General features: G+C 41.7%; 1 long non-coding RNA gene across 1 annotated transcript; it reads right to left on the bottom strand.

Annotated features, from left to right (window-relative positions):
* Positions 1-16,050: 16,050 nt before the first annotated feature.
* LOC125139086 lies at positions 16,051-22,200 on the bottom strand. The gene is made up of 4 exons (XR_007138204.1): positions 19,473-22,200; positions 18,432-18,500; positions 18,260-18,325; positions 16,051-18,034 (listed from the first exon to the last, which is right to left on the bottom strand). It is a non-coding gene; the product is annotated as an uncharacterized LOC125139086 (long non-coding RNA).
* Between the last annotated feature and the right edge of the window lie 3,149 nt (positions 22,201-25,349).

Here is a 25,349-nt window from a genome sequence, read left to right on the forward strand (position 1 = left end):
AGCTTTAACTGATGAGCAATCATCCATGATGAAATTTCTGCCAGACATGTTGAGATCTGATCAGAAGCTGTGGTATCTGAGGGTGGGAAAGAAATGATAAGTTGTGTATCATCAGCAAAGGAGTGGGAAGAGAACCTATGTGAGGAAATAAATTCACCAAGAAGAGTGAGTATACAGGGAGAAAAGAAGAAGACCAAGTACTGAGCTCTGTGGGACATCTGTGGAGAGTCTGCATGTTACCTGATATAAGTGTCCTTCCAGGTAGGAAGTGAACCATTCCCAAGCTGATCCACAAATCCCAAGACTCTTGAGGGTGGATAAGAGAATCTTGTGGTTGACCATATCAAATGCTGCTGAAAGGTCAAGGAGGATAAGGACGGATGACAGTTTGGCTGATCTAGCAGCATATAGCTTCTCAGAGACATCCAAAAGGGCTGTCTCTGTAGAGTGAGCTGCTTTAAAGCCAGACTGGTTGGGATCTTGGAGGTTGTTCTGTGAGATATAGACAGACAGTTGATTATAGACAATGTGTTCAAGAATTTTTGAAAGAAACGAGATGAAGTGATACCGACTTGTAGTTACTGATGTCTGATGGATCCAGAGCAGGTTTCTTTAGGATAGGAATAACCCTTGCTCTTTTTAAAAAAGTTGGTACCTGACCAGATCCTATGGATCTATTGATTATAGTGTCAATGAAGGGCAGAAGGTCTTGTGAGATGGTCTGGAGAATAGTGGAAGGGAGTGGATCCAATTGGGCAGGTGGTAGGATTGCAGGACTGGATGAGTTGTAAAATCTCTTCTGCTGTTACAGTTGAGAAATGTGACAACGAAGGTGTAGGGGAAGCCATACTCTGAGATGTAAGTGCAGTCGGTGCTGAAGTGAAGGTCCAGCAGATTTCTTCAACCTTCTCCTGGTAGAAAGAAGCAAAGTCTGCTGTCAGGGAGGATGAAGAAGGTGGAGCCGGGGGTGAACAGAGAAGAGATGATGTGGAATTTACGATAGTCATGTGAGGAAGCTTCAGGCTTTTCCTTGTAGAAGGAAGTCTTGGCAGAAGTCACATCTGAGGAGAACTTGGCAAGGAGTGTTCAGTATGAATCAAGATCTGCATCAAGTTGTGATTTCTTCCACTTTCTCTCTGATGATCTTAGCTCTCTTCGATTGTTGCGCAGAACAAAATGTTTTCTTGAGTTTAGTGGACATAGGGCAGATGAAGTCCATAGTTGAGGAAAGAGATAAAAAGAACATATCTGTGGCTGAGTCCAAGGGTAGTGAGGAAAAAGGATCAGGATCAGGAGGAGAAGAAAGAGTGCCAGAAGCTACAGAAGAAAGGGAGACAGTGTGAAGGTTGTGGCAGGTAAGAGCAAGGGGTTGTCACAACCGGCTCAAGTCATGACAAAAAAATGGAGGACGCAGTGAAAAACAAAATACCAGTTAATCTTTTATTTAACCTGTTACAGGTCGGGGTCGCGAGAACGAGACACCACCGCTAGGAGGCAAGACTGCATCAACTTCATTGTAAATTCATTGTAACTTTTAAGCTTTAAATCCTCTAAATACACGGTTAAATTATATACTGTTTGAAAGCTTAGACTCTCAGGATTTTATTAAGTGCACACACAAAGCATAATATGATTTATAGTAATTTAACCATTTGATAGAAATTTGAACTAGGTGGCGCTAGTTAGTGCGAACACACCTTTAACGCTGGTCTTTATATTTCCCTTTCTTCACATTGTCACTAATGTTAATGTATTTTCCAAAACAAATGCTTGTAAAAATCCCCTAGAGTCCAAGAAACTTGAAAATGTAATCCTTTTAATCCAAAACGCTTTGCTCGCTTCACAAGAATTATGTGTTTGACCGGGAACTGAACACGCCGCTTCACTTCCGCCTTTTGTTGGACTCCTATGTCTCATTGGACGCATACCAAAATTTCAAAATGTTTCAGATTTGTAGTCGAGGATCTGACGAATCAAACAAGCCCTCGCATGAGCCAACCAGTTAACAAATAATTGTGATAATTAATCTGAGCTTTGGCAGAATGTTTTAACAGTTTACATGTGACAGTGAACTCAAATGGAAAACAATACTTACAGAAACAAAACAGAAAACAACCCCAAACAGATCCCAAGTGGAAAAAAAGATCTCCTAAACACAATCAACACCAAACTTAAATAAGGAGAGATAACAATAAACAGGTGCACCCGATTTAGCAACACAGCTCCACCCACTGGCCGGCCGTAGCAGGGAAGCGGGAGACCCGTCACAGGGGTGAGAGGTAGTTTTAGGTAGGGTAGGGAGAGTGATGCTGAAGGATACCAGGTGATGATCAGAGACGTGTAATGGGGTAGCAGTCACGTCTGTAGCTCCAGGACGGGTGAAAACCAGGTCCAGGACATTGCCTCCTTTGTGTGTGGGGTTGTAGCTGTTGAGTGTCGGGGCGAATGAGTCGAGAAGAGTCAGGAGGGAAGAAGATAGAAGCTCGTCAGAGGGGAGGTTGAAGTCACCAAGCACCATCAGAGGGGAGCTATTGGAAGGGAAAAAACTAAGTAGTGTGTCCATTTCTTCCAGGAAGTCACCCAGGGGACCAGGAGGGCGGTAGACAATAATGATAATAAGGTTGATCTGAGAGGTAACTGAAATGGCATGAAATTCAAATGAAGAGATGGGTAAATGAGACAAGTGGAGAGGTTTAAAGCACCATTTCTTTGACAACAATAAACCTGTACCACCACCCCTGCCTGTTTCTCATGGTGAGTGAGAGAAAGCATAGGCAGAGGATAAAGCAGCTGGTGTGTCAGTGTTTGTAAGTATCTCACATTGTAACATTAGTGTCTAGTACTGTTTTAATATATTCTACCATACCTTAATTCTCACTTTTGGTTGACTGCAAATATGTGCCTCAAAGCCATCTCTGTACTCAATTCCTACTGTTGCATATGCTTACGTCTACAGAGCAGAGGCCACAATCCCAGTAACCTCCTCTATCGTCCTCTGTTGTGTAAGTCTCAAACAGTGGTGGTAGGTGGGCTCTGGAACTGCCAGTCTTTTGAAAAGAAAGCTGATTTTGCCCCTGCTTTAACTTCCCATTACTCCTTTGATTTTCTTGCGCTAACAGAAACCTGGATATCCCACAGAACCACTAGAGACGCTAGCGGAGAACCTTCAATTCAAATGGGTAAGCCCTGCCCACAATTCACACCTTAAGGGAGACTGAAACTACTCCTGATTAATCAGCTGAGAGAACAACAAAGACTGACACTATAAAATCAACAATGATATAGAACCACCACCTTATTGTGGTGGAGGAATTTGCGTGCCTGAATGGTGAAGAAGAATGAAGAAGAATACAACAAGGTCCGTGACGTCGCCCAGTATGGCACAACTGGGGCACCACCCTGGAGCCAGGCCCGGTGTTGGGGCTCGCATGCAAGCGCCTGGTGGCCGGGTCTCAGCCCGAAGGAGCGACGTGGGGCCGATCTCCAGTGGGCCCACCACCTGCAGGAGAAACCGTAAGGGGCCGGTGCATTGTGGATTGGGTGGCAGCCGAAGGCGGGAGCCTCGGCGACCCAATACCCGGACACGGAATCTGGCTCTAGGGACATGGAATCTCACCACGCTGGGGAGAAGGAGCCTGAGCTAGTGCGGGAGGTAGAGAGATACCGACTAGAGATAGTTGGGCTCGCCTCCATGCACAGCTTGGGCTCTGGAACCCAACTCCTTGAGAGAGGCTGGACTCTTTACTACTCTGGAGTTGCCTGCGGTGAGAGGCACGGGCTGGTGTGGGCTTGCTCATAGCCCCCCAGCTCAGCCGCCATGTATTGGAGTTCACCCCAGTGAACGAGAGGGTCGTTTCCCTGTGCCTTCGGGTCGGGGATAGGTCTCTCACTGTTATTTGTGCTTACGGGCCGAATGGCAGTGTAGATTACCCAACCTTCTTGGCGTCTCTTGGAGGGGTGCTGGAAAGTGCTCCGACCGGGGACTCTGTCGTTCTACTGGGGGACTTCAACGCTCATGTGAGCAGCGACAGTGACACCTGGAGGGGCGTGATTGGGAGGAATGGCCACCCCGACCTGAACCCAAGTGGTGTTCTCTTATTGGACTTCTGTGCTAGTCACAGTTTGTCCATACCGAACACCATGTTCAAGCATAAGGGTGTCCATCAGTGCATGTGGCACCAGGACCCTAGGTCAGAGGTCGATGATCGAATTTGTGGTTGTTTCATCTGACCTCCAGCCGTATGTCTTGGACACTCGGGTAAAGAGAGGGGCGGAGCTGTCAACTGATCACCACCTGGTGGTAAGTTGTATCCGATGGCAGGGGAGGAAGTTGGACAGACTTGGCAGACCCAAACGTATTGTGAGGGTCTGCTGGGAACGTCTCCTGTCAGAGAGATCTTCAACTCCCACCTCCGGCAGAGCTTCAACCAGATCCCAAGGGGGGTTGGAGACATTGATTCCGAGTGGACCATGTTCTCTATTTCCATTGTCGACGTGGCTGCTCGGAGCTGTGGCCGTAAGGTCTCCGGGGCCTGTCGTGGTGGCAACCCCCAAACCCGGTGGTGGACCCTGGATGTAAGGGATGCCATCAAGCTGAAGAAGGAGTAATATCGAGCCTGGTTGGCTAGGGGGACTCCGGAGGCAGCTGAGAGGTACCGGAGGGCCAAGCGAGCTTCAGCCCGGGTGGTTGCTGAGGCAAAAACTTGGGTATGGGAGGAGTTTGGTGAGGCCATGGAGAAGGATTATTGGTCAGCCTCGAAGAAATTCTGGCAAACCGTCCGGCATCTCAGCAGGGGGAAGCAGTGCCCTGCTCACACTGTTTACAGTGGGAGTGGGAATCTGCTGACTTCGACTGGGGACATTCTCGGATGGTGGAAGGAGTACTTCGAGGTTCTCCTCAACCCCACCAACATATCTTCAACTGAGGAAGCAGAGGCCGAGGACTCAGTTGTGGACTCATCGATCCCCCAAGCTGAGGTCACTGAGGTAGTTGAGAAGCTCCTCAGTGTCAAGGCACCGTGGGGTGGATGAGATCCGCCCTGAGTACCGCAAGTCTCTGGATTTTGTGGGGCTGTCTTGGTTGACACGCCTCTGCAACATCGCATGGCGGTTGGGGACAGTGCCTTTGGACTGGCAGACTGGGGTGGTGGTCCCTCTGTTTAAGAAGGGGGACCGGAGGGTGTGTTCCAACTTCAGGAGGATCACACTCCTTAGCCTACTCAGAAAAGTCTATGCTAGGGTACTGGAGAGGAGAATTCGGCCGATAGTCGAACCTAGGATGCAGGAGGAACAATGCGACAAACGGTCCACATGTGCTTTGTGGATCTGGAGAAGGCATTTGACTGTGTCCCTCGTGGTGACCTGTGGGGGGTGCTCTGGGAGTATGGGGTCCGGGGCCCTCTGCTAAGGGCTGTCTAGTCCTTATATGACAGGAGCAGGAGTTTGGTTCGCATTGCCGGCAGTAAGTCAGACTTGTTCCTGGTGCATGTTGGACTTCGGCAGGGCTGCCCTTTGTCACCGGTCCTGTTCATTATTTATATGGACAGGATTTCTAGGCGCAGTTGGGGGCTGGAGGGAGTTCGGTTTGGGGACCACGGGATTTTGTCTCTGTTTTTTGCAGATGATATTGTCCTGTTGGCTTCCTCAAATCAGGACCTCGCCATGGTTCTCAGCCAGAAAAGGGTGGCTTGCCCCCTTCAGGTTGGTGGAGAGCTCCTGCCTCAAGTGGAGGAGTTTAAGTATCTTGTGGTCTTGTTCACGAGTGAGGGAAGGATGGAGCGGGAGATCGACAGGCGGATCTTCTGCAGTGATGTATATACCGGTCTGTTGTGGTGAAGAAAGAGCTGAGCTGCAAGGCGAAGCTCTCTATTTACCAGTCGATCTATGTTCCTACCCTTCCTACCCTTTGGGTCATGACCGAAAGGACATGATCCCGGATACAGGAGGCCGATATGAGTTTCCTCCGCAGGGTGGCTGGGCGCTCCCTTAGAGATAGGGTGAGGAGCTTGGTCACTCGGGAGGAGCTCAGAGTAGAGCCGCTGCTCCTCCACATCGAGAGGAGTCAGCTGAGGTGGCTCGGGCATCTATTCCAGATGCCTCCTGGAGGCCTTCCTGGGGAGGTGTTCCGGGCATGTCCAACCGGGAGGAGGCCCCGGGGAAGACCTAGGACACGCTGGAGGGACTGTCTCTCGGCTGGCCTGGAAACGCCTCGGTATTCCCCCGGAAGAGCTGGAGGAAGTGTCTGGGGAGAGGGAAGTCTGGGCATCCCTGCTTAGACTGCTGCCCCCGAGACCTGGTCCCGGATAAGTGGTAGAAGATGGATGGATGGATGGATATAACAAAATTCAAATCACACTACTCTAGAACAAAGTGAGTTAAGCAGATAGTATGCAAAAGTCAGGAACCTACATTACCAGAAGACAATATATTCAAATGTAGAGAATTAAAGCACAGCACTTGATTACAGCGCTCAACCTGACCATTGGTCTGGGGCGGAATCCTTCTGTCAGCAACGTTGGGGTAAAAACAGACCTAACTGCAGGATAGCGTAAAAATAAACTGGATTTATTAACTAAAAAACATTAAACAAAGATGCAGACAATACCAGACCAGACAAATGACGACATAAGAAGACAAGGATTCCATGCTGCAATACGCAATGCGGCACCGTTAAATAGACAGGACAATGAACACATGAGGAACAGGTGTGCAGAGATGGGGAGGAGTAAACAAGGGCGGGGCTGACATGTGACAGGGAACATAAACAAGAGAATGTGGCCAAAGTCCGGGCAAAGTCCTGTACCCCTCCTAAAGTAGCAGCTCCCGACGCGCCAATGCCGTATCCATGGCAATATACGAGGGGACCACAATCCCGAATGAGATCTGGGGGGGGGCAAAGCACACTGTGAGGCAGGTGGAGGGAGCAAGGCACACTGCGAGGTAGGTGGGGGAGCAAGGCACATGGTGAGGCAGGTTTGGGGGCAAGGCACACAGGTGGGGGAGCAAGACACACAGCAAGGCAGGTGGGGGGAGCAGGGCACATGGCAAGGCAGGTGGTGGGAGCAAGGCACACGGCAAGGCAGGTGGTGGGAGCAGGGCACACGGTGGCACAGCCAGAAAGGGCTGAGCGATGTCCACAGCCGAGCTGAAGAGCCGAGCAACATGCACAGCCGAGCTGAAGGGCCAAGTGCAACCCCCTTAAAACCCAGGAGGGGGAGGCAGGAAAGGTCCTCCACAATGGGGCAAAAAATAAATAAATAAACAAAAATCCTATATTCCGCTTGCTTATTCAACTCAGTCTTTTACAGAAGGCCTAAAATTCTGTAGGTTAAGCTGGTGCAGTGCTGCATACACCTGCAGAAACTGCAATTGTGCCACCCTTTTTTTCACGGTGGGCTGATAGGGCTGATCACTAATCCTGTGCGAACCAAATACATGCATCCTGAGAACCTGCACTGCATTGCAGAGTCACATCATTTTCATTAATACACAAAATTGTGACAGTTTGTGACTGTTAGATGCAGGTCATTTTTTTAACAATGGGAATTTACTACTGTTTACATTGTTGGAGTTTACATTCCTATAGCTGTTGAGTGTGACAATCTGAGTGTGACAATCTGAAGTAGCATTCTTGGGTGGTATGTCTCTCTTGTACTTCTTCTGTCTACCCTGATTCAACATTTTTTGGTGTGTATGGCATGTTGCTTAATGATGTTCAGTTTACCATTGTCACAGGTTATGCAAGTGTTTGAATCTGTTTCTTAAGTGCAGCTCAAACACTGACTCAGTCACCCTCCAGGTTATCTGGTTTCAGGAGCCTACTGTGCACATTATGGACATCAGTGAGCCGTGTCAGGTACTAGGTGACAGTTTCTGAGTTGTTGTTTACACAGTCATGTTCATCCTGGCTGGAAATGTGTCTCACAGGCTGTGTGTAAACGGGCAACCAAGTCAATATTGAGCGTTGTCAGCTTGAGCCCAGTCTGGAACTTTTATCATCACAGGTCCATCTGGCCACATCATTCGCAGACGTGTGACAACCACCCTCAGCTGATGACCCCAAGAGCCGTCTCAGTTCACTGAAAGTTGGTCGAAAACAGAATCGTTCTAATTCTTCTCCGAATCTCTGTCCACCCACGTCCTTCAGATTAAGGAGTTGTTTACCTCCTTTATGTCTGCAATAGTCCATGGAAGGTGGATGACAGATAGGTTGCCATCATGACAATAGTTTACTTTAATATTTGCATTATAATGTAGCCGGTCTGCCATTCTGTCTCGTATCTGGCTACCGTTCTGCATTGTGTTTTTGTGAAATGTGAAATAAGAGACCAGAAACAGTCTGCTGGTTCAAATGCTGTTCTTTATCCAGGTTGCTGCATAAATTGGAAACATTCAGTTATAAACCATTGTACACTCAGTTGCCTGCCCCTGCATGCTCTGCTCAGGCCTCATACAAACTGAAGCAAGCTCATAATACAGGAAACATTGTATTCCACAATAACAATATATAGATATAAAGGATAACAATAAATTGCAATAACAAATACCATATATAAATTACTTATGAGAACTCAATTACTTATCACATATGTATCAGAACTAACAAAATATACATTGACAGTATGAAATACATTAAGCACTTATACCAACATCTCAACATCTCAAGATATATATATATATATATATATAAAACTAACATAAAGTTATGCACAAAGAAATGGTTCCATACCTGCATAAATTGGAAACATGCAGTTATAAACCGTTGGACACTCAGTTGCCTGCCCCTGCTAAACATTCCGACACACACACAGAATTAGCAACCATGCTTAACAGGCCAACCTCTATGCTAAACAGATAACGTGGCACTGTATTCCCTCAGTTACATACACAAATTCCGCTGTTACAAAACACATTCATGTTACATTCCAACACAAAAAACAGCATTTTATTATATATAAATATAGTTGAGGCCAAAATTATTAGCCCCCTCATGAAATTAAACAAAACTCTTGATTTCTTCATGGAAATGACCATTAACAACAAGTGTTTTATAGTGTATTTGTTTCCAAAATAACAAAGAACAAAGACAAAATGTCCACTAAGTTTGATTAGGATATTTAATTGAAATAGTGAATTAAAACAAGAAAGGGCAAAAATAAATCGTCCAAAATTATTAGCCCGTAGTCATTACTAGTCAATAGTGTACTCTTTCTGAGCCACAACTGACAACAACCTCTTAGAGTAGTTCTTTACTAGGTTGGCACATGTCTCCTGAGGGATTTTAGCCCATTCTTCCATTGCAAATTGGTAGAAGCATGGTTTCCATGCATGGACATTCACTTTGAACACTTGCCACAGATTCTCAATAGGATTGAGGTCTGGGCTCTGTGCGGGCCACTCCAGAACCTTAGTTTTGGTATCCTTCATGAACTGTTGGACCAATTTTGATGTATGCTTTGGGTCATGGAAGACCCAGCGACGACCTAAGGCTAGACTACGAGCAGATCTCTGCATACAGATGCAGCAGCTCAGAATTGCTGTTTGACTACTGCACCATCACTGTGTGATTCTGCCAGACATCCACTAGGAGTGCTACAATGATCTTGTTCCCCCGCTCTGACTTGGTTAATGAGTAGCTGCCTTATTCACGCCCCCTACACGCATCTATTGCAATAACGCATTGATCAACCAGGTAGCACAGTGCTCAGCGTAACAGTGAAATGTCTCTAAATTAAATTAACCAATGAAATGTCTCTAAATTAAATGTAACGCTCATTCCTATGGGGGATGTTGTGAACATCATTGTCAAGACCTAAATGTGCCTAGTAATAATAACAAAGAATGTTGCTGTCCCCCACTTCTTTCAGACAGAATCGTCAGTCTCTTTAGAACAGGCTTCTGCTGCTGCAAATCTGAGCATTGTAGTCATAACAGTACACTATAAACCCTCTGCTCGGTTTTGTAATATCTTTTATAGTCTTCGATCTTAGGGCTTTTTTACATTTCTGCATACACATGAACCCTCCAGATCTACTCCTTTACCTAAGAAAAGCTATTGATAAAAAGCTAGACTAAACAAATATGTTTTTGACTGAACTTAAGTCAAAGTCCCGAACACTAATTGGAAGTCTGTGGTGCTCTGTGAGAAAAAAAAACTCTAATCCCTGCTGTGGCCTTTTGTACTTGAGGTACTACCAAACAGCCTGCTCCTTTTGATCAAAGTAGGCATGACAGATCATCCTAAAATAAAAGATCACTCAGGTACTGTGGTGTGAGACCATTAAGTGCTTTATAGTTTATTAATGGTATTTTATAATCAATGTGAAACTTGACTGGGAGCCAATGCATTGAGGATAAGATAGGGCTGATGATTTCATATCTTCTGGATCTAGTCAGAACTCTAGCTGCTGCATTCTACCTCTGGACTAACTGGAGCTTGTTTATGCTCCTACTGGAACATCCAAACAGTAAAGAATTACAATAATCTGACCTAGAGGTAACAAATGCATGTCTCTGCATCATGTATTGACATCATATTTCTTGTATTAGCAATATTTCTGATATAAAATGTGATATTATTTATGTGATATTATTGTACCCTGTGATATTATTTATGTAAGCTTAAGCGAGTGCACCATGCTGCACATGATGTAATAGAAAGACAATCCAGAGTTATTCTGTAATCAGAAAGCTTACTTCTGGCTGTCTGTAGACCTAGTAAAAGCACTTCTGTCTTGTCAGAGTTAAGCAGGAGAAAGTTAATAAGCATCCACCGTCTAATGTCCTTCACACAATCTTCAATCTTATTAAGCTGGTGACTCACATCTGGCTTAGCTGCAACATATAGCAGCATGCCATCAGCATAACAGTGGATGCCAATACCATGTTTCTGAATAATTGCACCAACGGGAAGCATATATAGGGAGAAAGCAACGGGGCTAAGGTAGAACCTTGCAGAGCACTGAACATTACCTTAGTTTGTTTATAGTTTTAACCATTTAAATTTACCATCACCATTTAAATCTATGAACTGATATTGAACTGTCAAATCAGATTCAAAACACTGTTGTTGGCCTACAAAGCCAAAAACGGAACAGCTGCCTCTGACCTCAAAGCCCTCATCACTTCTCGCACTGCACCCCGCACCCTCCGCTCTATTACCACTGCACAACTGGTTCCACCATCTCTCAGGGTATGAGGCAAGTATACTAAAAAACTCTTTTCTGTTCTGGTTCTTTTCTAGTCCGGACAGCTGAGTCACTGATTATCTTCAAACAACAGTTGAAGACCTACTTATTCATAAAATACTTGAACTAGCACTTTGAACAGTGATGTCTTAATGGTATCTTTTAAATGAAGGCCTGTGTCAAAAGCTTACATCACCTGGTATTCCAAGGTGGTCTCTAACCCTAACCCTAACTTTCAGGCTTGTTTGTTAGGGATAAATATAAATGTATTTCTACTCCTGTAATTTCTAGTCTATTTTTTTATTTATGTATATTTGCTTTGAGCAATGTCCAGAGTTAAAAACACTCTACAAGTAAAATTGAATTGAACTAAATTGAATCACTGCCTGATTATGCTCACTTACATTTTTATGCTTTTTATGCTGTATTACTCCCTCTGACCACTGGGCCATCTTGTACAGTACCCTTAGTGCTATCTCCTGCCACAATCAAAATGATACTGACTTTAGAAATGCTTTCTTGAGTTCCTTTAGTCATCGAGTTCCTTACACACAGACTATAGACATGTCAAAGTCATGTAACCTATTAATATGAACTATCGACGTAAACCAGCAAACTTCTACAATAATGTCTGCATGGAGTTTTTAGTGTGATGAGCATGTGTACATTGTGCTGAAATATACAAAGATCCCACATGTCCTCCAAAAGACCATTACACTTATACTTCACTTAAGGAGAAGCAGTAATGCCAGATAATGAAATTTCTCTTTAACAGCAGCAGCTCAGTGTGTTTGATACAGAATTAAGACATTTAAAGGGCATGTTCTGCTTGCAAAATATTTGAGGTGAAAAGAACAGAGAGCTTTTAAAATAATAAACAACAGTAATAATAAATTGTTAATAAATTATTAACTTTATTGATTAGTGTGTGTGTGTGTGTGTGTGTGTGTGTGTGTGTGTGTGTGTTTCTAAGTGTACTGGGTGTCAGTAGAGAACCGACTGAGAACCATTCTAAATTATAAATAATTGATAATTATAACTATTTTATATATTTATTGATTAACATTCATACAGTGCAGAGTGTTTGTTCTAACTGGCCAATCTTGGAGTCTAAAATCTGGAAACTCGTGACTCTGTGATTGTGTGTAATTTGCTAAAACATTCAACAAGGTCAAACAGTGACCATACTACGAATTTATTATGAATATCTTTTCATCAAATCTCTCTTCATCCATGTTGGACCTTCTGTGTAAGCTGAATCTAAGTGAAATTGTGAACCAGTATCCATGTTTTCATCAATAGAGACTTCAAAGGACTTTTGTAAGTCACTTTGGACAAGGTCATCTGCTAAATGGAGTAAATGTAAATGTTAATGTAAATCTCCTTGTGCCCTGAATAAAATCAGTACCTTTGCTGTATAGCTCAAATTTTAATTATTTGGCTGAATACTTTGAAGTCAGTGGAATGCAGAGAAAAGGGATTAAGTGATTTGCATAATCCATTTTGCCTAAAAGAAGACGAATAATCAGCTCAGTTTATCACGTAAAGGATAGTCTCTGAAGGTCACAGAGTTAAAATAAAACCACAAGCATATATTTCATATTATATATAATATATTATTATTTCATATATAATATTTAATATTTCAGCTTCCATTTAATACAAAGCTCTTAGACTTGAGTTGTTTCTCAACATTTAACATGGTAAAAATGGTGCTGCTCTTTGTGTGTTATTGCAGTGTAGTGTATTGTCCTATTACACTGTCTTGCACAGTCATCTCCAGTCTTGCATTGTTTACACACGTTTGCACACATTCAGGCAGACAGTGTGGACTGTCGTGAAGGTTATTGTAAGTATATCTGTTGCAGAATCTGGTAATAACACAAGTTTCATGAACATAAAACAAAATCCATAATTAATTAAGAAAGATCCACAAATAATTAATGAGTCTATAAAATAAAAAGGTTTTTGTTTTAGGCTGCTCCATGTTGCCTGCTGTGATAAACACAGCGGAACATCTGGTCCACATATTTGATTTGGCACAGATTTTATGGTTGATGCCCTACTGACACTACCTTCCCATTTCCTCTGGGCTTGGGACCGGCACTGAGAATTAGCACTTCAGTGGCTATGTTAGTGTGAGGGAGTGATGCTATCCCTCTAGATTTAACTGGTTGAGGTGGCCAAATATGAATTCAATTCAATTCAATTCAAGTTTATTTGTATAGCGCTTTTTACAATAGACATTGTCTCAAAGCAGCTTTACAGAACATAAACACAGAGCAGAAGGTAAACATAATTAATGATAAAGGAATTAACGAATAATAAAAGAAATAAGAATTAACAGAATAAAAATTCTAGATTATTATTAGATGTATATAGTTCACAGTGTGTATGTATTTATTCCCCTATGAGAAAGTCTGAGGTGACTCAGGCAGCAGTGGCAAGGAAAAACTCCCTTGGTAAAGGAAGAAACCTTGAGAGGAACCGGACTCAAGGGGGAACCCATCCTCATATGGGTGACACTGGGGGTGTGATTGTAATATACAGTCAGTTAAATGTTGTATTGGTGTAAGGTTCAAGGACTCCTGATCTCCTGAGTACCACAGAGTCTAACTGGAGATGTCTCAGGATTCTTAGAGTCGGCCTCGGCTCAGTGGACGTCTAAAGGCTTCGTCCCACAGAGGACGTTGGGAGCTGGTACAGTGTCTGGATGCCTCGGGATAGGTACAAAGAGAGAAGCAGTGGAAAGGGATTAACATATCTGCTGTTCATAAAAATGTGCTGGTCTGATGTACTGGTGCATGATATTATGGGATGTATTATGTGTACGCCTGACTAAAGAGATGAGTTTTTAATCTACATTTAAACTGGGAAAGTGTGTCTGTGCCCCGAACACTAAGAAAGGGATTAACATATCTGCTGTTCATAAAAATGTGCTGGTCTGATGTACTGGTGCATGATATTATGGGATGTATTATGTGTATGCCTGACTAAAGAGATGAGTTTTTAATCTACATGTAAACTGTCTGAGCCCCGAACACTATCAGGATGACTATTCCAAAGTTTGGGAGCTAAATAAGAAAACGCTCTACCACCTTTAGTAGACTTCAATATTCTGGGAACTACCAAAAGTCCTGAGTTTTGTGATCTCAGAGAGCGTGAAGGATTGTAACGTGTTAGAAGACTAGTTAGATACATGGGAGCTAAACCATTAAGAGCCTTGTACGTAAGTAGCAGCAGTTTGTAGTCAATTCTATACTTAACAGGTAGCCAGTGTAGAGATGATAAAATTGGGGTTATATGGTCATACTTTCTTGTCCTAGTGAGAACTCTGGCAGCTGCATTTTGGACTAACTGTAACCTATTTATTAAAGATGCAGGACAACCACCTAGTAATGCATTACAATAGTCCAGTCTAGAGGTCATAAAGGCATGAACTAGCTTCTCAGCATCAGATACAGACAAGATGTTTCTCAGCTTGGCAATGTTTCTAAGGTGGAAGAAGGCTGTTTTGGTAGTATGAGCGATATGATTTTTAAAAGCAACTTTCTGTAATATAACACAGAGGTCTTACACTGTCGAGTATTAGAACTAATAGTGACATACAGTCTTGGTCCGAAGCTAAGAGCAAGTCGTTTGTAACTTTAACAAGTGCAGTTTCTGTGCTATGATGGGGCCTGAAACCTGACTGAAACTCTTCAAGGATGTTGCTCTCCTGTAAGAAGGAGCTCAGTTGAACAGACACAACCTTTTCAAGTATTTTAGACATAAACGGAAGGTGTGAGATAGGTTTGTAATTTGATAGTTCATTAGGGTCCAAGTTAGGTTTTTTGATGAGTGGCCTAATAACTGCCAACTTAAAAGACTTCGGGACGTAACCTAAAGATAACGAGGAGTTAATGATATTAAGGAGAGGCTCACCAGCTTTATGTAACACTTCTTTCAGTAGTTTAGTTGAGATGGGGTCTAGTGAACATGTTGTTGATTTAGCTGTAGTAATAAGTTTATCTAACTCTTCCTGTCCTGTACTTGTAAAGCTGTGTAAAGCCTTAGGTGAGATTGTGTCACTGGTTGCTCTCATATGTTGAGCGTCACCTATTTTATTCCTGATACTTGCGATTTCATCAGTGAAGAATCTCATAAAGTCCTCACTACTGAAATGTGATGGAATAGTGTGTTCAGATTTCTGATTTTTTGTTAAACTAGCCACTGTGCTAAATAAAAACCTGGGATTGTTCTGGTTATTTTCTATGAGTTTGCTCAGGTGCTCAGCCCTAGCAGCTTTTAGAGCCTGTCTGTAGCTGGACATACTGTCCTTATACGCAATTCTAAACACCTCTAATTTAGTTTTTCTCCATTTCCGTTCGAGGTTACGGGTCTCCCTCTTGAGAGTGTGAGTATGACTATTATACCATGGTGCAAGTGTTTTATCTCTAACCTTCTGTAATCTGACTGGGGCAACAGTGTCTAATGTGCTAGTGAATATAGTGTCTATGCTGTTAGTCATTGCATCTAGGTCGTTTGAGTTTGAGGGTACAGTAAGAAGTCCAGACAGATCAGGCAGGTTATTTGTGAATCTGTCTTTGGTGGTCGGAATAATGGTTCTACCAAGTCGATAACGTGGTGAGACACAGAGTGCAGTAAGGCTATTATCTAAGATCATTTCATTTACAATAAGTGCTTTGGGTGCAAGAGATCTAATGTTCAGAAGTCCAAACCTTAAGAACTGTTTTTGTTTGTTTCTTTGGCATTTTTCTGGTCTAATTACAGTAAGATTATTTCGAGAACTTCTCGTGTATTTACTTTTGGATCTCACTGCTCGGGGAACAGACACAGTTTCTATAGGTTGAGCTATGTGTGTATTTTCTGTGTCAATGTGCTGAGGTGAAGGATGGCTATTAAGATTTAAATTAAAAAAACTAGAAGAAAACAAAAATGTAGCTTGGATTTCCTTACAAAAAAAAAAAATATTGCAATATACTAGAATTTATATTGTTTCATTATCTGTAAGGGAATACACTGAGTGCCATGAAACATTTTCAGTATCTCCCCATTAAAAGACTCAAAAATATATCCTGAATGTGCCCACAAAGGTCCCCAATTTCTCACAGAGTCCGGCAAATGAAGACATAAATGTATGTTAAATGACACCTTGTCCTTTCCATACAGTGTTTCAAACTGTTTGACAAACTCAACAACTAGTTTTTCACATCTTTTTAACCCCTCTGATGGAACAATGTCCTTACATAGCAAGAACATGCAGGTGACAAGGATTAACCAGTGCTGGTAAAATGCATGGGGTAGTATTCCCTTTAGCACAAAGATGCTATAAAAAAGTAACCAGTTCTGCCATTCACTGGCTTTCCAAAACTTCCTTTGCTGAAATGAGCGGGGCACTCTTGTGATATTGCAAGGTAGTTTAATTCTCAAGAGTTGTTTGTCGAGCTCAGGAACACGATTACCAATATAGTATGGCTCCTCATGGTGTTCACTATCCAGCCACATGCTTGTCATTTGCCGAACAACTCCAAGATGTACATTATCCATATGGTCAGGAGACATTCCAGATATGAGGTTAAAGTGTGGGATGTTGACAAGACATGTGGGTCCTTTAATGCCCCTCACAGATTGTGTGGTACGCACAGCCTCCCTTGCATCATTTAGGGTTGAAGCATGATCCCTTTTTGGAACTTCTTTGTATGGATAAACCCTAACAGTTCCATTTCCCTTTGGAACTTATTCACCAGGATGTAGGCAGAGGCTGCACCCATAATGGCCATTAAATTGAGTCATGTTTTGCAGAATGGGCCTGGAAACTGAATCACACATCATAACAGCTGCTATCACTCTACAATGATTCACAATGTTGTTGCTGTGTAACTTGAAGCCAACAGTTGACAATGACTGACACTATTTTGTGAATGGTTTTAAAAATGTATTAACATTTGGCTTTTTAGCACCAAACCACAGGCCAAAAAGTAAAACATTCTCTTTACGGACATGAGAAGGAAGCTCGTTTACCATCCCTTGTAATGGCCAAATTCCATATTGGGATGATTTGAATACTGTAACTCCATCACAATTTAATGTTAAGGAGAATGCATGAGGGCTATCTAGTGGGCCGCCATTTTGGTTCAGATTATGATACATTTTACCACAACATATGTCATCATAATCGTCTGAATTACATGTGCCATTTCCAGACTTAAGACAAGATGCAATATCTTCTCTTTGAAGAAGATGTTCCAGTTGTGTTTGGATGGGTAAGTATTGTATAGGAAGAAATTTCCATTCTTCAGTGAGCTGTTTCTATCCCATGTAGAGTCACATACAGAACACTGCCCTTCAGTGATTTGGTCGCCGATGTAATATTCACAGTTGGGACAGTATATGTGACATTCTAGGTGACCTTGTATTGGTTTAAGCTCTTTTAAGAACAGATGCTTTGAAGTTAGAACATTTTCTGGACAGTGGATATTAATCAAATCTAAAAGATCAGACAGGGCCCACCAGTAAGTGAGTGTCTCAAAGCATATGAAAGGATAAGTAAAAAAAATCTAAGCTTTGGTTAGTTGTGAGCCTGTGTAAAGTTTCTCGTCATTTACTGGAGGAAAACTTTCATTAATGCCTACACTCAAATGTGATTCTTCATTTACTGACTTGTCAGTACTGACTTCCATTGGAAATTTTTCTCCACTGCCAGTGGATTCAGAGTCAGTAAAAGACTGCTATAGTGGTTCAAACACACCAAAATCAACACTGTCCACAAAACTGAAGATTAATGACTCTGTTGTTCGGCTCAAATTTGGTGGTAGTTCATAGGATTCAGGGTCTGCGTGCAGGGTCTGTAATGGGAAATACAGTAAGTTCAAGGCATAGTTGACAAGCATAAACCCTAGGAATTTTGCACAAAATTAAAATTTGACCAAAATATTAAAGATGTGGCATTGTTGTATACAGAGTAAAAATAAGGCTTAGGTTAAAAAAGGCTAGGACAGGAAAGCAAAATTGTTAAAGATTGAAGACACGAAAATCAGATGTGAGATCATTGCACTCTTAAAATTACTTACTTTAATGTCATCAACATCATGTGCATTTTCAGATCTGTTGTCAGAGGAATCCTGAACCAGGTTCTGCTGTGTAAGAATAGAGAAGTCTTAGAGGAAATGCTTTTAGTGAAATACTGTAGTCAAACACAGAAAATAGTAAATTAGTAGTAGTAGATATTAGTAGATTACTTACAGTAATCCCACCACCATCATGTGTGTCTTCTGAGCCACTGTCAGAGTCGTGGTCAGAGGAATCCTGGTTCTGTTGTGTAAGAATAGCAATTGCAATTGGGTTAATGTTCTCTGATTTGTCCTTACCCAATTCAAACAACAAAACTTTGCTTTTACTGATATTTCCTGAGAAGCACAAAATATTTTGGAATATTTTTGAAAATGGAAATAGTGTTTTGGAAAAGAGCTCTTTGTATGTATGTATATATATATATATATATATATATATATATATATATATATATATATATATATATATATGTGTGTGTGTGTGTGTGTATATGTGTGTGTGTGTGTGTGTGTGTGTGTGTTTGTGTGTATACTGTATATATTTTCTCTGCTGGTGTATGTTTGATAAGCAATATACTTAGGCTGTATTTCATATATCAATATTTAATAAATCCTAGCAAAAATGTACTCCAAGGAACTCTTAAAAAAGGGAGGGCGATAAGTGTCCAATGCTGACCACCTGCAAAGTGGATGTCAAGATGAGATTTTTCCACAAAATGCCTCAAATGGAGGGCTTTCCAATTATCCCACTCAACATTTAGTCTGACCCAGGACTACCTATTTGCTCAATTTTCTTAACAGAGAGTAATCAAGAAGGATTACATTTCAATTAACTGGTTATAAACTGTGGCCATTTAGTGCAGCATACTGTCTAATGTGTACAAATTACACACAAAATGTCATGTTCATGACTCACCATTTTCTGGTTTGACTGATGCATGTTGATGGCCTCAATCAGTTTCCCACGATAAGAATAAAAAAAATGTCTTTATTTTAAACAATATCTATTGTCAGAGGCTGTACATGGTGTAGGGTGTGTTAGGCACTTTTTAATTTACATAAATATTTTTTTTTCTACTTAAAAACTATAATTTCGTTATTTTATTTTGGTGCATACTCAAACTCATCTTGAATCGTTTCAGAGACTTTGACATGTAAATACAGAACAACTGTTTAGTAAAGTAACTTAAATGGGCTGGAGTAAAACACAAACCTCCTTTTCCTGTATCTCCTTGTTCTTGATGGAATCACATGTTCTGAACCAGGGTCAGTGTATTTTCTTCTCCTTCCGTCCATGCCTCTCTTCTTCTGGAACGGAACCCTCGATCAATGTCGGTAGCACTTTGCTGTTTGCATGATCCGTTATTCGCATGCGCAGATGATAATATGCATGCGCATAACCGATCGTGCCGGCAGTACGGGACACAAGCCACCACTACTCTGAGTCTGTGCGCACGTGCCTCAGTGGTGAGAGGAGAAAAGAAAAAAAAAGATGAAGTTTGCGCTAGTGAGCTGATCAAAGAGGAAGGATAAAGATACTCGCAGTATAGTCCCCGTAAATTGGATCTTAGATCGTAGACTTCGATCCTGAAAACTCTAAAAAGGAGTATCTTATCGAGTGCTGCAGCATCGGTGGCAAGAGGCCTACTAATGGGTGGATGGTCAAAACAGCGCACATTTTGCAGTTGGCAGGCAAGTACAGTGCTTTTTTATATGTTTTTTAATTGGTTAGTCATGCAACATTATTTATAGCAGTTATCCTGTTGAGGTTTTGCATTATTGGCCAGGTAATGTTCGCTGTAGGCTATTAGCTTTGTGATAGTGACAAGCTAGCTAACGGCCGTCACGATCGAGTCACGCTTTATTTAATCTTTTAGCTAGCTTAAGGGCCATTAGTCACATAAGTATGAATTTTTATGTAGAAGTGAAACACTAATTAAGCACTTACTTTAAAAGTCCTAAATTGAAGATTGTCAGCTAAGATTTGACTGAATAAGAATACTTAACTGTCAACATTGTCAGCCAATAACATTGTACAGTGAAAATCAGTTTAGCGGCTGTAAATGGCAGCAAAATTTAACATGTTAAAATGTACAGACTAAACTTATGAAAAAGCAGGGGGAAACAATGCAAAAAACTGTAAAAACAGCACAAAAATTGACAGTAAAATACAGTATTTGATTATGTAAGCCACATAGTTTTGTTTCTAGGCATTAAATTCTGTCTTGCTACTATTTCTTACTAATAGAAAATGAGTCTACACTTAAGACTGCTGAGAAGAAACTCTTGCAAGAGGACCTACCAAAAAGCAAGAAGAGAAAGAGGGAACCCAACAAACTTTACCTTGACACACAGGAGGTAGAACAAGTGGCAAAAAAGGTAATAGTGTTCTTTTAATGACAGCTATTTTGATAATATATTTTTACATTTCTGTCTGTATATATTTGTACATTTCTGACAGTGGTTAGCACTGTCGCCTCACAGCAAGAGCCCAGCAAGCAGTTTTGCATTTAAAAGACATCAAATAGCCGTCCAAACACAGCCCACACGTCTAAGTTAAAACAAGGCAAAATTTGGGCTGTCAGTGAAAATTTAATAGACCAAATGAAAACACCTTGTAATCACTGTTGAATTTGCATACATGGTGGAGTCATCTCACAAGTTATTTTGGCAGAAGCGACATGTAACCAAATTCAAGGTTATTTTCCCTAGAAGTGTTAAAAATTGCCGGACTATATTTGGTCTATAGTTAACCTAGACGGTGAAATGACGGCTACTGCTTGCTGGGAGGGTTCTGGGTTCAAACCCGCTGGCTGGCTGGGGCCTTTCTGTGTGGAGTTTGCTATTCTCTCTGGGTACTCTGGCGTCATCCCACAGGCGAATATTTGTATGCATGTTAGGTTAATTGGTGACTATAAATTGCCCATAGGTGTTTGTGTGTCTGTATATGTTAGCGCTGCTGGATTGTACAAGAACGTTCCTGGCAACTTAAAAAAAAAAAAAGGAACTATAGTACTACAGATATGAATTTAAACAAAACAGAGTCTAACCATGGAACCTATTAAACTTAATAATTCATTTTAATCAGTTTTTGGTTTAATTTTCCTAACTTTTGTGTGTATTGTTTCATACATAATTGATTTTATAATTTTTACCCATTAGAAAAACTACAGACTCATAGCTGCAAGACAGTTTGAATTAGACTGACCTCAGCCCAGTGGGGACTGCTTTAGAGGCACTTGAGGAGGAGATCAGGGCCCTCAGGGAAGAGAATGAAAGACTGCAGGAGCAGCAGAGTGTAGGATCTTCTGCAGCCAGTAAAGATCTTGAGACCCAAGTCAAGGCTTTACATAAGGAGAACACCAGGCTGTGCAAAATGGCAGTTAAAGGCAGTTAAACTATCTCTTGTACATTAAAATAGTGATTCTTTTAGATTGAATAAATCAAGTCTCCTTATTTTTGGTGTTATTGTTAGAGATGTATCTGTGTCTACATTTTAGAGGATATCTACTGATATAGTATAGGGTTTCCTGTAGGAAAATTTAGCCTAGAGCTAAACACTGTAGCGCCACTGAGACAAAATTGCTCTAGCAGAAACGCTGTTATGCATTCAGAACCTCTTATCAACACATTTTGCTACACTTTGAGACACCAAAAAATGAGTTGGGGTGTATTTGTTTTTTTGACTTGTTTGGAGTCATGTTGTGGTAAATTCGGTGGGCCATATTTTCCAGAAATTCCATCACTCTTAGCAGCTGTGAGGACCCTCATTTCAGACAAGATCACAGAGAGCTCAAGCAAACCCACATCTCCCAAACCAACATCAGTAAGTAAATTTTTGTAACGGTCAGATAAAACATTCTGTGGTGATTTTCTTTGTTTTTATTCTGGTTTGTCTTTCCTTCTTACAATTAATTACTTGCCACTAGGGAATGATGACTTCACCACAGTGTCTGCCCCTTGTTGGGAGACTGCAAAAGCACAACCTACAGCGAAAGGAATGGCCTGCACCCTCCTGCTGGGCCTGTTCAGCATTGATATCCTACTGAAGTCCAACCTGACAGGAGGGGTCAACAAGGTCGATCCATCTGCAGAGAGACGCCAGCAACTGAAGAACTGGCCAATCAGAGTGGGTCTTGAAAAGTTAGCATGCGGAATCCATAACACTGCACTAAAGGATTGTCCTGTTTTTGTTGCACTGAAGACTATTTTATTTTATTACAATGAAGAACAGTTGTCCTTTAGGAAATGTTTTATTAATTCTTTTAAGTATTTTTGTTCATTTATAGTTATTGCCATCTATTGGATCACATAAAAATATCACATGTTCAAAAGAAGAAAAAAAAAGATTTTATAGCGTTGAACTAATTATGATATGGCATATATGGCACATCCCTACCAGCAAACCAGCCGTTTGCTGAGCACATTATGTACATTATGTGCACATAAGATTCAGATGGAACCATGGTGACATGCCTTCATTCTGTTTGTTCTCAGGTCACTGTCCCTTCAGCTGCTGCTTTTGAAATAAACCTCATTCAGTTACTGTGAACTATATTGATGTCTTATTCAACCTATTATATTTTAAAATATATGACCAACATTGTACATTCAATTATTTCATATTTACCATGTATACAATATATAATATGCTAATTATATATGATTATATTACATAATATAAATACATATATTGAAGACATATATCTTTCCGTCGACCCAATCGGTTCGTCAGGTTCCGTCGACCCAGTCGGTTCCGTCGACCCGGTCGGTTTGGCAGGTTCCGTCGAACCGGTCCGTTCAGCAGGTTCCGTCGACCCGGCTGGTTCTGGCGACCCGGCTGGTTCCGGCGACCTGGTTGGTTCCGGCGACCCGGGTGGTTCCGGCGACCCGGGTGGTCCAGCTGGCGGCTTAGGGATGCCGGCCGCCCGAGCCGACCTCATCGGGGTGTCCGCCAGTTTGGAGACCAGCCGGTTAGCACGGACCTCAGCCGAGCTCGCCGGTACGGTAGCCATGAGAACTGGCTCGGTCACTGGTGTGCGCGGGACTGGGCTGGATGGAGGCACTGTAGTGCGTCCGGGCATCCGTGGCTGATTCCACTCTGTGGCCCATGGACCCCGATGCTTGCTGCCCCCCCCAAAAAAATATTTACGGCCGGCTTCCGTCTCTGCACTGCTCAAGGTTAATGCGGACCCGCCCAAGAGCAACGCCAAGTTGACGAAATCCGAGAATAATTCGATCTCTTGGCCAGCCGGCATCAAATACCGCAGAATGTCCCTTAGTCCATGCTTGAAAATGTCCTTGAGCGCCTTCTCGTTGAAGTCGACCTGAGGGTTCTGCCTTGTGTTGTCTGCCTGTTCATCTGTGTTTGTTCATTAAACGGATAACTGCATTTGGATCCCCACTCGGCATCAAGTGGCGCACCTTGCTCTCCAGTCCATACCTGAAAATGTCTTTCAGGGCCTTCTCCCCAAAGTTGACCTCATTGCACAGGTCCACGCATAACTCCATATATTCCTCAACTGGGGAGTCCTCCTGACGTAGACAGAACAGGATTTTTGCTGGATCCATTGGTTGGTCGTTCTGTCACGAGGTGACATGGTGAGACAAAAGGCAAGAGAGGATCCAAATGCAGATTGAACTTTTATTGAACGAAAACAAGAGACAAATAGATAGGCAGGCAAAACAGATCAGGACACTGAACAGGAACAGAGAACAACACAAACCAAACACCAACAACGACCAACACCAGGGAAGTGAACAGACAGAGTAAATGTAGTAAACAGAAACCAATCACAAAGCAGAGACAATCAGAGACAAAGATAAAACACCTGGGGAAGAGATGGAATGCAATTAGTGTCCATGGTAACGAATGAGTGGGCGGAGCAAACAATTAACATCAGAGAGAGACGGCAGATGGAAACAAGGGGAAACACAGACACGTTACAACAGTACACTGTAAAAAGTGATTTTTTTTAACTTGTCAATAAAGATAGCATCATTTAGATAAATTTTACAAACAAATACAATTTTGTCTTTTTACTTCAAAATGTCACGTTTAATACAGTAAGCTACTTGATTTTTCATTTTCATTTATTGTGCTTAAATACATGGGTAAATTCAAATGGAACTGCCTAAGTAATATGTACTTAGTGTTTTGTCATCTAATGAATTAATGCAAAAAAATTACAAAACAAAGTAAAACTTACTCAAAGAAGCCTGGCAATCTATGCAAATGTGTTCTTGGTTGTGAGGAGGCAGAGGAATACATTGGAAATTTGTCTCGAAGACTGATGTGATTATTACACAGTAAGTTAATTAAATATTTGTTTATTGGTCAATTTAGCTACATTTGCAGAAAATTATAGAGCTATTAAGCTGTCTGCAGTCTGGTGGCTAAAGAGTTAAGGCATCAACTGTTAATAGTTGACAGAGTTAAGTTTGCTAAAGAACCGATTTGCACAAACATCTGTTATTAGCAAAATGCATCTGTGTCGAAAACAATTGTCTTGTATTTTACATGTAATCTATGCATATGTTTAATGAACAGTGAGCTTAGCCCGACAAGAGCGGTCTGACTCTTTCGACAAATGGCAATAGAGTCCATGGGTGTGCATCCATCTGTGTGAATAAGTAATTGTGCCCTATGTACTATCTGAATTATAAATTCAAGTTTCCTAATTAGAAATTGGACATGTAACGTTACAGCCTCGGAAGTCATATTACGAACCCAGCATGATACCCGAGCCCCGTGGGTAACTTTAAACGTGATGGAGAAAACTCAAACTTTTTGTATTTGCTCATTGTTTTGCAAGTGAAAATGTCCTCAAAAGATTTGTTAAGATAAATATGAGCAAAGTTTGTACTGTACTGTTTCACATGGACTGTTTGTCCATTTGTTTTATCATTTCTTCTGATTAATTGTTTTTCAAGAGGAAATAAAAGTACTCAAGGAAAATGTCTGTCAGTGATTTTTTTTATTGAAGACATCAGTTGTAATACATCACAAATTATGTTAGGAAATCTTTAAAGAATATTTAAAGTAAAGGTTACTAAAAAACTAAAAAAGACTAGAACGGTACATTTCCTA

The sequence above is a fragment of the Tachysurus fulvidraco genome, chromosome 16 (genome assembly GCF_022655615.1).
Source record: "Tachysurus fulvidraco isolate hzauxx_2018 chromosome 16, HZAU_PFXX_2.0, whole genome shotgun sequence".
Classification (NCBI taxonomy): Eukaryota; Metazoa; Chordata; class Actinopteri; order Siluriformes; family Bagridae; genus Tachysurus; species Tachysurus fulvidraco.